Raw genomic sequence first — 17,673 nt, 5'->3', positions numbered from 1 at the left:
GGATTTTTAATCCAGATACCGACTCCAAACCCTGAGTGAGTGCTCCGCAAGGCTCAATGGGTAGGTGTAGACCACTTGCACCGACCAGTGATCCATAACTGGTTCAACAAAGGCCATGGTTTGTGCTATCCTGCCTGTGGGAAGCACAAATAAAAGATCCCTTACTGCTAATCGGAAGAGTAGCCCATGTAGTTGCGACAGCGGGTTTCCTCTCAAAATCTGTGTGGTCCTTAACCATATGTCTGACGCCATATAACCGTAAATAAAATGTGTTGAGTGTGTCGTTAAATAAAACATTTCTTTCTTTCGTTTTTTTTCATGTAAAATTTTTAATCTCATTGGTTGTTTGCCGTTGGACAAATCCGTTATACCCCTGTGGGTGGAGCCAAATTCTCTTATACCCTGTCTGTAATTTCCAACAGTTTCCAGCCACCCCAGTTAATGCTAAAGCAATAATTAGATTTAAATAACATTAATAATCATTGAAGTATATTAATATCTGTTTCAGACAATTTCGTATCACAAACATTTGAAGTTAAAAACTTGTTTATCGATGGAACTATTTTTCGTCACTGGCAAGTGGTTTCATTTGCGTCTGCGTGGTACAGCTCTGTTAATAAATTGTTAACAATTATTGTCTGGTGCTATTTTGATTATTTGGCTATATGGTTTAACATGTCGACAAGATAAATTCGTTGTAAAAGCATCTCTGGGGGCATATGGCTTTTTATGTACCCTCTGTGTGCTCTTTTACCCCCTTGCCTTCGGCTCGGGGTAAAAGAACACACAGAGGGTACATAAAAAGCCGTATGCCCCTCATGATGCTTCTACAACTTGTAGCATCCCATGTCACATGCACACAATGGCGTTGGTAATGTGATGTAACATTTCTTCAAAATCTTTCACTGAATACGTCAACCAAATTGCATGTAAAACATTTGATAATGAGAGAATAAATTTGTGTATTTTAAGAATCTTCTATAATATGAGACACAACTTTTAATTTAAAAATAAAAAATTGGAATAACAATAATAATTGTTTGATAAAATTAACAGTATAAACTCGTCCGCAGTTGAACGGCTACATGGGGCGGGGCGTAGCCCACTGGTTGATGCGCGGTCGGTCTAGGATCGATCCCAGTCGGTGGGCCAGTTGGGCTATTTCTCGCTCTAGCCAGTGCACCATGACTGATACACATGTATATCAAAGGCCGTGGTATGTGCTCCTGTCTGTGGGATGGTGCATATAAAAGATACCTTGCTAGTAATGGAAAAAATGTAGCGGGTTTCATCTCTCTGACTGTCAAAATTACCATATGTTTGACATCCAATAGCCGATGATTAATAAATCAATGTGCTCTAGTGGTGTCATTAAACAAAACAAACTTTTTAAATGACTGCATAAACCGCAGTAGTTGAATTGAGGCAGCAAAATAAGTACACCGCAGAGATGGTCTATTCTAAATAAATATTTATTTTATAGTAATAAACTAATTTTTATTTAATTTTAATTGTTGGATCAATGTGGTTTGAATGGCTCAAAGGACAAAACTTGAGATTAGAAAATAACTTTAACCTAATTGCATATAGTTACTGTTATTTCTGCAGAAATTGATAAAAGATAGCTTTAGAGATTTACTAGTTTAATTATTTATATACTGTAAAAAAATAATTGTTTAAAATGCTGTGTGGATTAAATGAAAATTGTATCCATTGACTATGTCCGCATTTCACCGACGTATGTCCGCATTTCTTCTCCTCTAACCATTCTTACTTTATTATAATTTACAGTAATAAAATAGAATCTACCCAATGGCTGATTGTCATGTACAGTGACAAGAAAAACAGCCAATCAAGTTCATGTAAATTTTATGAAGGAAAGAAAGAAAGAAAGAAATGTTTTATTTAACGACACTCAACACATTTTATTTACGGTTATATGGTGTCAGACATATTGTTAAGGACCAGACTGATGTTGAGAGGAAACTCGCTGTCGCCACTTCATGGGCTACTCTTTTTGATTAGCAGCAAGGGATCTTTTATATGCACCATCCCACAGACAGGGTAGTACATACCATGGCCTTTGACATGCCAGTCGTGGTGCACTGGCTGGAACAAGAAATAGCTCAATGGGCCCACCGACGGAGATCGATCCTAGACCGACCGCACATCGAGTGAGTGCTGTACCACTGGGCTACGTCCTGCCCCTTTTATGAAGGTGTTATCATGCAGTGGTGTTATCATGCAGTGGTGTTATCATGTAGTGGTGTTATCATGTAGTGTTCTGTTAACAAGTGACAAATACAGTGGAAGCCAATGGTGTCCGCAATTACCCTAATCTCGCTTAGGTCATGGGGGGTGGGTGTGTGTGAAAAGGTCATGAGATTTTGCCCAACCATTTGATACCAACTACGGCTTAGGAGGATGTTTCAGGGCTTTAACTCTCACTAATTTGGGCACAACGGGGACTTCAAGTCTTTTGAGAGGATGGTCGTTTTAGTTCAGTACGGTCATTAACAGCTGAAGAGTTGTCACTATTCAGAAATGCATTTCAAGTTATTTTAATTGTTTATTTTTAGGTCCTGTTCAAATCTCAACTACAGCAGACTGGAGTAGAGCACCAGCTAAGAAGAGAGATTGAGATCCAGTCACACTTAAGGTACTGCCGGTTATTCCAGTCACTTAAGGTACTGCCTGTTATTCCAGTCACACTTAAGGTACTGCCTGTTATTCTGCTGAGATTGTCACACTTAAGGTACTGTCTGTTATTCCAGTCACACTTAAGGTACTGCCTGTTATTCCAGTCACACTTAAGGTACTGCCTGTTATTCCAGTCACACTTAAGGTACTGCCTGTTATTCTGTTGAGATTGTCACACTTAAGGTACTGCCTGTTATTCCAGTTACACTTTAGGTACTGCCAGTTATTCCAGTCACACTTAAAGTACTGCCTGTTATTCGTCACACTTAAGGTACTGCCTGTTATTCCAGTCACACTTAAGGTACTGCCTGTTATTCCAGTCACACTTACGGTACTGCCTGTTATTCCAGTCACACTTAAGGTACTGCCTGTTATTCCAGTCACACTTAAGGTACTGCCTGTTATTCCAGTCACACTTAAGGTACTGCCTGTTATTCTGATGTGATTCAGTCACATTTAAGGTACTGCCTGTTATTCTGATGTGATTCAGTCACACTTAAGGCACTGCCTGTTATTCTGATGTGATTCAGTCACACTTACGGTACTGCCTGTTATTCTGATGTGAGTCGGTCACACTTAAGGCACTGCCTGTTATTCCGCTGAGATTCAGTCACACTTAAGGTACTGCCTGTTATTCTGATGTGATTCAGTCGCACGTAAGGCACTGCTTGTTATTTCAGTCACACTTAGGTACTGCCTGTTATTCTGCTGTGATTGTCACACTTAAGCAGGGATTTGGAATTTTTTTTATCAAATATACATACACAAGTACAATGAGAACAGTGATATGAATCAATAAAAAACTAAATATCAGTGTATCTGCTAATGGATTATGTAGTACCAGTAATGAGAACGGGAACTGTAAACTTTATAAATCTGTCGTAATCTATATAGTGATTTCCCTAGAAATTTGGCAAGACATGGTAGACCAAACACTTTGGGGCATTTTCTCCATTTTCGGGGCACTTGTTTTTCCTTAAAAATACACAAAAATTAATTCATATAAACATTAATGTAATTTATGTGCTTGCTTTAATAAATGAATGGTAAAAGATATAAAAGGCATATTTTATTAATTAGTAATACCTTTTTGGGTGTTTTATAAAGGCAATTTTAGAATTAATCAGTGAAAAAGGCTTGTTTAATCTCAGGACAGCATGACGCTGGTTAAGGCAAGGTGGTGCTAGACTATCAAGGTTTGTACATGCTTGAAAAGGCCTTAAATTTGAAGGGTTGCCCTAAAATGTCCCTATTTTGATGATCTAGTCCTAAAAGGCCCTAAATTTGAAGGGTTGCCCTAAAAAGTCCCCATTTTGATGATCTAGTCCTAAAAGGCCCTATATTTGACGGGCAAGTTCACAAAAGACCCTAAATTGGGCCATATAAGCCCTGAAATCGATACATTTTTCTTCTTCCGGAAACATTGAATAAATTGCCAAAAATACATCGATATCTACTTTCATTTGTTGATCTCTGTGCTCGCTCAAACGTTGGTGTGTAAACAATGCCAAAATGATACCAACGATTCATTCGTAAAACATAATCAATGTTCGGTATTGTTCTGAGTAGTCTAAACCTCCTTAAACAGTTAAGAGAATTTTCTTTAAGTTTCTATAATGCTTTCCGGATTTTTTCTGGGGGGCAACTGCCCCCCCCCCCATCCCCCCCCAGCTATGGCCCTGGCTAATATAGGTTACTTGGGCTTAGATTTTTTTAAACTACGATATAAAACAATTGCAGGCTATGGCATATGTCGTTGTGACATCTTAGTGTACGACAAGTTTATGATATCGTAGTGCTTCGATTGCTTTAGAAATCTCTAGTCAGGTCTTATTTTGTGGTCACCTTTACATGAGTTTCCAGATGCTATACTTATTTCGATGCCTACAGAACTGTTTTAGAAAAGGCAGTAAACAGTCCCTTCATTATAAATTGGGTTTCATTGCAGGCATCCTAATATTCTGCGACTTTTTGGTTACTTCCATGACAAAACCAGAGTTTACCTCATTTTGGAGTATGCGCCCCGAGGTGAGATGTACAAGGAACTACAGAGATGCACAAGATTTGATGAAAAGAGGACATCAAATGTAAGACAGTTTTGTTATTATCTGCACTATTTGGCTCTGATCGTACTTTTAACCCTTTCAGCCTTGTACATCACTGGATTAGATTATCTCAGTAGTACGTTGAACAAAAACCTAGGAGTGAAAGAGTTAATACAGTGTAACTCCTCTGAACCGGACACCCTCGGGACCAAGTAACAAGTCAGGTTTTAAGAGGTATCCGGTTTAGAGAGGTTGTTTTCTGTACAGATATTTTAAAATGTCCTGTTTTGAGGGAATGTCTGGTTTACAAAGGGTCCAGTTATGAGGGAATGTCTGGTTTACAGAGGGTCCGGTTTTGAGTGGTTTCACTGTATTTCATGTTCTATACAATCTAATTAAAATTAGCTCTACTATTACATGTGGATCTAACAGCAGCCAGTTGGAGCTCATGCCCACCAATCAAAACCTTACTTGCAGAATCATGCCAGTGATTTAAAAATAATTTGAAAACATTCCGAATTATCCTGAGGGTATACGACATGTTTCGTGTGAATTACGAATGCCTTAAAACATGTTTTATTTTATAAAATAAATAATTTGTAATGTAAAACTAAAGACTGATTTAGTTTTGTTTTTTTATAAATAAATAAATAATTTTTAATGTAAAATTGAAGACTGATAACCCACCCCGTACATATTGGTATGGTTCGCTGTACTGCGGCCACTAAAATAGACTCGCCCGATATTTTTAGAATATGTATGCTCCCAAATAACGTTATAAAAGGTGAAGTGTGATTGGTCAATATTTAAATTATTATTTACAGATGAAATGTTACCTGGACATTGGGGACTACGCAGTGTTGTTAGTTTTAAATCAGGATTCTGCAAGTAAGGTTTTGATTGGTGGACATGAGCTCCAACTGGCTGGTGTTAGATCCATATGTAATAGTGGAGCTAATTTTAATTAGATTGTGTTCTATAGTGTGTATCATGTTCGACTTAATTTTTATTTCTAATATATACCTATACTGATATCGATGGGTATTTTTGGTATACTCAACCTTAAATGCATGCCCGAGTCTCAACTCGCCTGATAATTTCATCTAAATAAAATTAAAATTCCACACACAAGGCTCTCATCTGATTTATACCCAACACATACTAGTATTTTCCCTAGCTTGTTTTAGCATGGCGCAGCACCAGGCCTCAATAGTCTAGCACCATCTTGCCTTAACCTGTGCCATGCTGCACTGAGATTAAAAAAGCCTTTTTCAAGAATTAATTTTAAAATTGCCTTGATGAAACACTTAAAAAATGTATTATTAATTAATAAAAATGTTATATATACTACTCAAAAGAATTTAAGGGTCAGACGATGTTTTCGACATTATTTTCTGAATGTCAATTATATTAGCTAGACCATAATGTCACGCATGGTATTGTTCCATTTTGACGAAAGTGGGTCTAAGCAACCCATAAATGAATTAAAATCCACTGTCATTGACACTGTCGACTAGTTCTAATGGCGAAAACATACTTACATTTGCACGTAAATTAGGGCGAAAGCGAAAGGTCTGCTAAGTGCCCATAACTTGCTTTTTCACAAAGCGCTTCATTTGCACGCTTTGCACGTGTATTCCATGTTCCCAATGCTGAATTTCCGTATAATTGGAGCTTGCGTTCGTGTACGGTGCACACTCCAAATTCGACAATGGTACGACTTCAACTATCGAAGATCGAGGAAGGGCTATTGCTTGGCTTCAGGATGGCAATACGCAAAGAAATGTTGCTCTGAGACTTGGTGTCAGTCAGTGTCGTTGGCCGACTGTGGCAACTGTACCAAGCAACAAATTCTGTTCGAAATCGTCCACATTCGGGAAGACCCCGAAGCACTACAAATAGAGAGGACCACTACATCACCAATATGGCTCTACGTCAACGCACAACCACTGCACGCCGATTACGTGACAATCTGCGGACTGCGACTGGAACTCGAGTGTGATCAAACCATACGCAATCGTTTGAGAGCCAATAATCTACGCTGCCGTCGCCAGGCTGTTCGACCACCACTCCTACCACGTCACAGAACGGCCAGACGTCACTGGTGCACGCTTCATCTGCGGTGGCAACGTGTTCAGTGGGGTCGAGTGATGTTCACTGATGAGTCCAGGTTTAGTCTCCAGTTCAACGACGGTCGGGTTCGTGTCTACAGATGTCCTGGGGAGCGCTTCGCTGATGTTAACGTTAGACAACGTCACCGGTTCGGTGGTGGCAGCGTCATGGTGTGGGGCGGCATCTCTATCCACCACAGGACCCCCCTCTATGTGGTGGATGGCAATCTGAATGGAATCCGCTATCTGAATGAGATTATCCGGCCGTTGTTTTTCCCAGGCCTTCAGCAGATTGGCGGCGGGGCAGTTCTGCAGGATGACAATGCCAGACCCCACCGCGCCAGGGTGGTAACGGACTTTCTCAGACAACAAGGTATCGCCAGGATGGATTGGCCAGCATATTCGCCTGACTTGGCCCCAATAGAGAACGCCTGGGACGAATTAGGCAGAGTTCGGGATAACCATGCCCCTCCGGCCAACCTTCATGATCTGGGTCAACTTCTTATGGCAGAGTGGCAGGACATTCCCCAAGAGTTCTTCAGACATCTGATCAACAGCATGAGGCAACGATGTGTCGAGAGTATTCGCGCCAGGGGTGGATTCACACACTATTAAACGAATGTTCTAATGTGTAAAATCCATGTTTGACAACCTTCAACTTTGACAGCATGTCATGTGACTTTCTTGTATACAGTGACGTTTATTTGTGGGTTTTTGTAAATATGGAACAATAAATAAAAAATTTGGTGTAGTTTACATCATCAATCTAATACACTCTGAAACTTATTTGGTTATAAATTTTTGACCCTTAAATTCTTTTGAGTAGTATATTTTGCCATTCATTTATTAAAGCAAAAACATTAATTACATTTATGTTTATTTCAATTTTGTTTTTTGTCTTTAATGCAAAAAAAGTGCCCTGAAAATGGTGAAAATGCCCCCAAAGTGTTTTGTCTACCATGCCTTGCCAAATTTCTAGGAAAAACACTACATACTGTGTTTGTAAGATATATTGTTACTGATTTACTAAATGGCGGAAAACATTTTTCAGTTCTGAAATTTTTGTAGTTTGAAAATTGCCCAGTACAATAAATCGGTATTGGCATGATACCAAACGCAGGCCTTCAAATATCACGGAAATGATTGTTTCCGGTACCGTGTCGGTAAAATCAAATTTAGTTTCCCATGATTATTCAGACCTTGAAATTTACGGCGGCATTCGGCAATGCTGTTGCAAAACCTATCGCAAGTGGATGAAAAGTCTGGAGGCATTTTTCTCTGAACTCTGTCCAATTACAGATGCCAGAAAAAAAAGTATTTATAATTTTGACAGCATTAATCTTTCCTTTAAAATTGCTGCCATAGTGCCGTTGCAAAATTGATTTGCGACAGCATTTAACTGCCTTGGTAAACTTGTTCGAATTTCAAGGGCTGATTATTATATCGAGTACGACTATTCAGCGGAACCTAAAAACAGTTTCCAGTGGGTTCCCATTATCACAAGGCACGGAACCGAAAAAGTGATTCCTATGAAATTTGAAATCCTGTGACCTGCAAATGGTATATACAGTATACCACCTAGCTCTTCACACGAGGGTAATAACCTACCCCACTCTCTCCATCTTTCTCTCTATCTTTCTCTCTCTCTTTCTCTCTCTCTCTCTCTCATCTCACATTCTCACTCACTCTCTCTCTCTCTCTCTCTCTCTCTCTCTCTCTCTCTCTCTCTCTCTCTCTCTCTCTCTCTCAAAGGGAGATAATTTAATCATGCACTTTTACAAAAAAGTAAATACGATTTCTATATTTTCACTGTGACTGAAATACAGTAAAAATATGACTTTTCACAGAATATCACTTTGATGGTTTCTGTAGATCTATATATTTCGTAGCTATCTATATAATATATATTATGTTATGTATGTATATTTTCTCATTACAGTACATCCATCAACTGGCGAATGCGTTAATGTATTGTCACAGTCGTCGTGTCATTCACAGAGACATTAAACCTGAAAACTTACTGCTTGGATTGAAAGGCGATCTTAAGATTGCCGACTTTGGCTGGTCTGTTCATGCCCCTTCATCAAGGTGTGTGTACATCATTATATGTATGCAGGGCTCGGACATGCGAATTTGTTACCTACGGCAATTATGAAATGTATTTAAAATAGGCAATTTTGAGCCCTATGACCAAATTAAACCATTACGTTTGGCAACAAATACAAAAATCAAAAACCAGTCCCTTCAACTGACGGCAATAATTGTTATCCCAGGTTTGAAAATCAACGTGAAAACAATGGTCGCCAGCAGGGCCAGTTGAAAATAATCGGGGTTCGCATACATCCTGGAAAACCATGGAAAGTGCTTAAATTTTATTTTCATCCTGGAAAGTGCTTAAAACTCCTGGAAAAAATAAATTAACCCCTGCAAAGTCCTGGAATTTTATATATATATATTTTTTAATTTAATAATAATTTGAAAAATATATTTATAAACTATCGCGTTTGAAGTCTTCATGCAACAGTAATTATAAGAGGTTGACTGCTAAAATGTATACACAGTAAGGCGTGGACATAAATGAACACAACTTGTGATTGGTTGAATAAATTATGTGATTGTCAGCAGTCTTGTTTCTGATGTTTGTGAGTTGGAAACCGTCAAAGATAAATAATTTAGTATATATACTGTAACTAGTGCCTTCCAACAAAACAAATACTCCCAAGGCTTATGTCTGCTATGCTTCTGTGCAGTGAGACTCGTGCAAAAGTTGAGAACTTGTAGTTGACACATACGCCTATTCTGTTGATCTCCATTGAAGTCTTAGATGACTCGGTACATAGCAAAACGGTATCCACATGCCGAGACATGTCACCAAATTTGGCAGTTTTGAATTTTAAAAACTAATTTTGATGGGGTTTTTTTCCCCATTATTTTATCTCAAGTCTAAACGTAATCTGAATATGAATGAGAATTGTATGTGGCAATACATTTTTCCTCTTGTTCTCTTAAACCAAGTCTTGCAGTCACCATGTTTGACCCCCCACCCACCCTAATGATCACCAATTAAAACAATGTGCTGTAATGTTATAAAACAAACACCAGGACTTAATTATGGTATCCCCACTCCCATGGCTAGTGATATTCGATGTTGGGCTAGTAAATAACTACTATTGTTATGCCCGACAGCTAGTGAAATTTTTCTGGGGTTAAAAGTTGCATTCAAGTGTATTTTGTAAATATGAATATCCTGCCCTCACCCCAACCCCCCAATTAGGGTCTCCACGAGTACTCGGGTACTCAGGCTCGGGCCGAGTCTATCAAGACTCGATTCCGTTCACAGGACTCGAGTACCTGTAAAAGGTGGAATACAGTGATCAACTATAATACAATGGACAATGTAGGACAATAATTTTAGCAGTAGATAATCAACGATATAAGTTGCACAATAATTATATGACCTTTTTAAACTGGCCATCCATCCATCACTGAACACATCAACCGGTTTCTAAATGCAATACAATTGCATGATTTGGCATCTATGTTCAGTGCTGGAATTAAGATGCATAATGCTATTTAACTTTATTCCTTAATCTCATCATCATCTAGTGTAAGTGTCGGGTCCGGGTCGAGTTTGACCCTCAAGTACTCGAGTCCAATATTCTGGATTCGTGGAGGCCCTACCCCCAATGTTAGTGTTTTAAGCTCTATCTCCCTCTTTAGGTGACATGTCTGATTACTATTATTTAGTAAAATTGAATTAACTTAAAGTAGGGCTAGTGAATTTTTAATCATGGCTAGTAAATTTTTTAAAAATAACTGATCCCATGGCTAGTGGATTTTATTAAAACACCAATCTTGTATTTTTTTAAAGACGTACCACATTGTGTGGGACATTGGACTACCTGCCTCCAGAGATGGTAGAGGGAAAGACGCACGATCAAAACGTCGACCTGTGGAGTTTGGGCATCTTGTGTTACGAGTTCCTGGTGGGGAAGCCGCCATTTGAGTCCGAGGGACACTCGGAGACTTACAGGCGCATCACTAAAGTGGACTTGTCTTTTCCGAGTCATGTGTGTGAAGCAGCCCAAGATCTGATATCAAAGGTAGTGTTTTCCTGAGCTTGTTTTAGCATGGTGCAGCACCATGCCTCAGTAGTCTAGTACCGTCTTGTTTTAATCAGCACTATGCTGCCCTGAGATTAAACAAGCCTTTTTTTAGTAATTAATTATAAAATTGCCTTTATAAAACACCAAAAAAGGTATTAATTAATAAAATATGCCTTTTATATCTTTTGCCATTCATTTATTAAAGCAAGGACATAAATTACATTAATGTTTATTTCAATTAATTTTTGTGTATTTTTAATGAAAAACAAGTGCCCCGAAAATTGTGAAAATGCCCCAAAGTGTTTGGTCTACCATGCTTTGCCAAATTTCTAGGGAAATCACTAAAAGGATAATCTATATCTTTAATGTTGTAAAACACTGTTTCTTTATTTTGAGGTGAAGGTTTTTTTTTTTTATATGCATATCTTTGATGGGTCATAAGTTGCGGGACGTAGCCCAGTGGTAAAGCGTTCACTTGATGCGCGGTCGGTCTGGGATCGATCCCCATTGGTGGGCCCATTGGGCTATTTCTCGCTCCAGCCAGTGCACCACGACTGGTGTATCAAAGGCTGTGGTATGTGTTATCCTGTCTGTGGAATGCTGCATATAAAAAATCCCTTGCTGCTAATCGAAAAAAGTAGCTCATGAAGTGGCAACAGCGGGTTTCCTCTCAAAATCTGTGTGGTCCTTAACCATATGTCCGATGCCATATAACCGTAAATAAAATGTGTTGAGAGTGTTAAATAAAACATTTCCTTCGTTCCTTTGATGGGTCATATTATAGTATGGTGTCGTCTATCCATCTGTACCTTTTCATGTCCAGGTAGTAAAACACTCGTCTGCTGTGCGGTCAGTTGGTATAGGATCGCAGACCTTGTCTTTTAAGGTGGATGGGTGAAAGTTTTCCGGCATATGCCGGATTTTCCGTGTCTCAGCAAAACTGACTCAATGTGATCAACATTCAACGGAAAAAAAACCTAATTGCAGTCCCCGTCAAACGAGATCGAGAAAACAAATAAGATCAGGACCTGTGTACGTTATTGTCATTCGTTTAAAACGATACTTTTGATTGGCTTGCTCGATTTAGCCACCCAATGAATTGGCGTGTCTTTAATTGTTTTAGTATCACTTGAAAAAAATGTGCGATACAAGATCGTTTGACAAGAAAACAAAAAAGTTTTGAAAATGAAGTTTTTGCCTGCGAGCTGTAACAAGTGAAGGTGGGAATGGTTGACAAATGTGGTGATAGCGGAGGAAATTGGCTTCAAAACACCAATATTGCAGGGATTGCGTTTTGAGTTTTTTCATTCATAATCATTTATATTTTTTAAATCGATGCATTAAGTGTATTCGACTCCAAAACTGCCAGCTTTTACTACAACGCGAGCTTCACAATCGACTTGAGTTACTGTCAAATCATGACAAATACAAATTTGTACTTTGACAATGACCATGACTGGCCGCTTATTTCAATTTTTGGCATTAAGACCAGTGCTCTTGGACAAAGCAAAAATGTATTATCCTTTTATAATGTAAGCTTTTTGTCCATATTAGTGCTGTTGATTTTTGTAGTTTATTTATTGCCATTTTAGAGCAGTGCCCGTGTTAGCAATTCGTTTTCTGTATTTTAGTTACTGCGTCACGATCCCAAGAAACGTCTCCCTCTGTCACAGGTGCTTGAGCATCCATGGATCCAGCAGCACATTTCTGCATCACAGCGTCAACCAACCAACAGCAGTGGACACAGTGATGTTTAACACAGACCAGTTGACCTAGCATTCCTCCTCCCCCTCACCGACCAGGAGTGTGAGACTGATGACGACAAAGACGTTGTGATAATACACAGTCAAGTAGAGGGAGACATGAGCCATATTTGTATTGGATATTTATTTATATATGGAGTGGGGGGGAGGGGTGTCTGAACATTTTTGTCCTCACCCCTGGTCCCTATTAGGATAACCAAAAATGCACTGGATATACACACTTGTTTAATGTATTTAATATGTAATTTTAGTTGTGGTACTAGTGGTCTGAAACATCTTAAATGGCAGACGGTCCCTACTACTGGTCTGAAACATCTTAAATGGCAGACAGTCCCTACAGTCCCTACTAGTGGTCTGAAACATCTTAAATGGCAGACGGTCCCTACTACTGGTCTGAAACATCTTAAATGGCAGACAGTCCCTACAGTCCCTACTAGTGGTCTGAAACATCTTAAATGGCAGACGGTCCCTACTAGTGGTCTGAAACATCTTAAATGGCACAGTCCCTACAGTCCCTACTAGTGGTCTGAAACATCTTAAATGGCAGACAGTCCCTACTAGTGGTCTGATACATCTTAAATGGCAGACGGTCCCTACTAGTGGTCTGATACATCTTAAATGGCAGACAGTCCCTACTAGTGGTCTGAAACATCTTAAATGGCAGACGGTCCCTACTAGTGGTCTGAAACATCTTAAATGGCAGACGGTCCCTACTAGTGGTCTGAAACATCTTAAATGGCAGACGGTCCCTACTAGTGGTCTGAAACATCTTAAATGGCAGACGGTCCCTACTAGTGGTCTGAAACATCTTAAATGGCAGACGGTCCCTACTAGTGGTCTGAAACATCTTAAATGGCAGACGGTCCCTACTAGTGGTCTGAAACATCTTAAATGGCAGACAGTCCCTACTAGTGGTCTGAAACATCTTAAATGGCAGACAGTCCCTACTAGTGGTCTGAAACATCTTAAATGGCAGACAGTCCCTACTAGTGGTCTGAAACATCTTAAATGGCAGACAGTCCCTTTAGTACATTTTCTCATGTGACTAATCACTAGTTTGGGTGGAACCATCCAAGTTTGACAAATTTATCCATTTGTGTAACAACCATTCTGGTTATAATGTTTCAAGTCCTAATAAATATACCATTTGTTTTGTCTTCATGTAGTATAGTATTTTTTCATCATCACAATTCTCACACAGCATTTTTATTGCACCATTAAACCAGTTTTCTCCCACGAAATGATCTTTTGGAATATTTTTTTTTAACAGTACACAGTCACTTGTATAGCTTTAATGTTGTGCACCGGTACACTAGTATGTATCCGAAAATTATGATTATGCCATTCAACTTGGAAGACGTTCTTTGCTTTATGCCCAGGGCAGATTTTTGTATCCTGGCAGTGTGTGTGGTCACTGGTGAAAAAAACACATAAGATACTCTGTAACTAATAGCTTTGCATGATAATTTGCATTTTTGTATGTTGGTATTTGGTATTTTCTGTAAATTAATATCTTGCACAGTTCGATTAGTATGAATAAATTCATGGAATGTTTCACTGGTTTGTTTGTGATTGGCGTGGTGAAATGTAAACCCAAATATTTAGTGCAGGTGTGCATGTTTTAATGCTGAACAATAATCTTATTCAACTTACTGTGCTAGCACAACAAAAATGCTATTCAACCTGAGTCATACCTACACTGCAGAATTCTCTCCCTTGCCGGATATGAGCAATGCTATCCTTGCACGGGCTACCTGTAACTTCATTCTCAATTCTGCAGTCCACCTGTTAACACCTGTTAAGCTTTGGCAAAAAGTTTTCTTTACTTGTAATTTTGTGTTTGTTTTTCGGTTGAACTTGACATACGGTTGGTAGTTGGGAATTCTGTGTTGAATTTACCATGTCCGACGCGAGTTCGTTGACAGCTAGTGCACGGAAAGTTTGTGCGCGAGATGGCTGTCCATTTCCTTTACAACGTAAAGACACACGCGTGTTGTGTCCAGACTGTCGGTCTTGTTCTCAAGACCGTCGGTGTGAAATCTGTGCCACGTGGTCTCCTGACCAGTGGGTTCGGTTCGGTTCGCAGACTCAGGTTTCGGGTACCAGCAAAATCTTGTCGTCTGCTTCGGCAGTAGTCGGCAAGTCGGACTTAGTGGGTAGGTCCCATAAGTCTGTAGACACTTCAAAAAGTGTCCGGAAAGGGGGGAAACACGAGGGTGTTTCTTCGTCGGTCCGTGTTACGAGTACAGTTACCGATACTTTGGGAGCGCCCCCCCCCCTGGGCTCCTATTGTGACCGTGGTAAGTGAGCCATCTTCGTTAGTGACGGCGCCTTCTTCTGTTTGTGTGGGTTCGTCGCGGGCGTTGCCATCGTCGTTACGGTTACCTTTACAAACAGAAGGGGGGCAGGGTGGAGTCGTCGCGGCACCGGTTTTGACGACTTCATCGGTTACCGAGCACATGCACTCCGTTGTGCATAGGTCCACTGCTTCGTCCGCAGAGCAGGTGGCCCCGACTTTGCCTTCGATTGCTGACAGTCGCTTCGGCACCTCAGCATTCTCAAGGCCCGAGGAGAGTTCTGCCAGTTTGCTTCGAACTGAGCCAGTTGTTCCGATGCCGGGACCCGTCTCTGGCATCCCGACCGATGTTTACCGTTGGGTGGAGGACTCATCCCGTTTGGGTCCTCCGTTTGCATATGTTTACCCAAGGGTCCGGTGACTTCGGTAGCAACGGACATCTCCTCAGTTTGCACCGTCTTTGATCCCTACCTCTTCGACTTTACTCGATAGAGGACGAGGTTCGCGCAGATTACCCCTCGGCTGGGGGTACTCTGTGGCCGCATACTCCGACCGTTCCGCACTTGGCGCAGGAACGACCGTTAGGCTTTCAGGAAACGTTGTTTCGGACTTTTGTGGAATTTTTGAACACTTCGCCTCAGTTGGGATCATTGCTTTCGCAGACAGGACCGTCGGGCGCGGCTCCCATTCCTCCATCCCCTGGTTTTCCGCCAAAACCAGCAGAAACTGCATCTCGACAGCAGTTTGACGATGCAGTTAGGGATTGTCGTTCGGTTCCTATTGTTTCCGTCTCGGGAGACGCTGCCCCAGGGGCGTCTCGATTAGGGGGAGGAGTTCATGAAGATCTTCGGGATCCAATGGACAGTGACCTGGCTTCAGAGGAAGCGTCGGTTGGACCGGATTCTGTCGCTGACCCAGCTCTCTCTCACTTCGGTTCGGAGATAGAGGAGGAGTGCGATTATCCGGCGGTTCTGGCTTTTGTCAGGGACCAAGTCCGACGGGGGGGGGGGGGGGGGGGCTCCGCCATTTCCTTCGAAATTGGTGCAAGCTGCCTGGTCTCGACCCCTGGGTTCTGTCGGTCGTTCGACACTGTTACAAAATACCCTTTTCTTCGAGCCCCCCTCTTACTTCCACTCCAAGAATGCCGCCGTTACCGTCCGCGGATCGGCGCGTTTTAGTGGAGAGTATGATTGCCGAGTTTCTCGACAAAGGGGCCATCCAGAGAGTCAGTCTGGACACTCCGGGATTTTATTCTCATCTTTTCTTCGCCCAGAAGAAAAATGGAGAATGGAGACTAATCCTAAATTTGAAGCCACTGAACGTCTACGTCGATGTTCCTTTCATGAAAATGGAAACGGTTCATTCGGTCCGGAACCTGCTTCAAATTGGGGAGTGGGCTGCGTCGATCGATCTGAAAGACGCATACCTCCATGTCCCGATGCACAAGGCATTTTGGAAGTTTCTGCGCTTCCTGTTCGACGGGAAAGCGTACGAGTTACGTGTGCTCCCGTTCGGTTTGGCGACGAGTCCCCATGCTTTTACACGTGTGGTAAAAGCGGTGGTAGGTCATGTTCATTTGTTAGGGGTTCGAATGCATACCTATCTGGACGATTGGTTGATCCCAGCTTCGTCGCAACAGGAGTGTCAGACCAATGTCGGGTTGGTTTTGGACACGATCCTCCAATTGGGTTTTATTCCCAATTGGGTGAAATCGGAGATAACACCGGCTCAGATTTTCACATATCTCGGAGTGGTCTTCGATCTTGTGGTAGCGTCGGTTCGTCCCACCGATGCGCGTATCCACAATTTTCAAACGTTGGCGCGACGTTTAATGGGGGAGCAAAGTACTACGGTACGATCTCTCCACGTGGTGTTGGGCTACCTCGAATCTCTGGCCTCATTGATCGTGCGGTTCAGACGATTCAAACGACCACTCCAGTGGCATTTGTCCCCACGGTGGGACGGTCACAATTGGGACATGATAGTGCCTCTGGGCCCATGGTTCACTCATCCGATACAGGAGTGCCTGTCGGACAAGTGCATGTCCCTATCGGTTCCGTTGCACCCCCCTGCTTCGGGACTGGATTTTTATGCCTTCCCTCCTCCTGTCTTACTCGGCAAGGTGTTGACCAAAGTGGTCCAGGAACCTTGTCACGTGACGTTGATAGCTCCTCTGTGGGTGGCGCTGGTTTCCACAGCTCCTGTCACTGTTAGTGGCAGTCCCGTTCCGGTTACCAGTGTTGTCCGATCTACTCAGCCAGCGACTGAGTCAGACGGTGTGGCATCCGAAGCTGGAGGTCTTCCGGTTTCACGCGTGGAGGTTATCAGGGCTTCCTTGCGACGCAAAGTTTTTTCGACAAGAATTGCGCATCTCGTCTCTTCAACAAAGCGCAAATCTACCGAGTCGGTTTATCAGTGTCACTGGCGTATGTGGGTTCATTGGGCGAACGCACGGGATTTCGATCCCTTATCGCCTACTAGTAGTATATTTTGTACGTAGAGGGGACAACAATGGAAATACAATGGAGTGGCCTCCAATACAATGGATATGCACCTCCGGAACAATGGGTCCCCAATCCGGAACAATGGATGTGCACCTATTGTCTTTCCGGTTCAGTGGAGCGTATAATTGGTTTTCCGGTTCAGTGGAGC

General features: G+C 41.5%; 1 pseudogene; it reads left to right on the top strand.

Moving 5' to 3' along the window:
- The window catches only part of LOC121385855, a 36,163-nt pseudogene extending 21,884 nt beyond the window's left edge, over positions 1-14,279 (top strand).
- Positions 14,280-17,673: the final 3,394 nt, after the last annotated feature.

This window comes from Gigantopelta aegis, chromosome 12, assembly GCF_016097555.1.
Source record: "Gigantopelta aegis isolate Gae_Host chromosome 12, Gae_host_genome, whole genome shotgun sequence".
In the NCBI taxonomy this organism is placed as follows: domain Eukaryota; kingdom Metazoa; phylum Mollusca; class Gastropoda; order Neomphalida; family Peltospiridae; genus Gigantopelta; species Gigantopelta aegis.
This window is presented reverse-complemented; position numbering and strand designations above follow the sequence as displayed.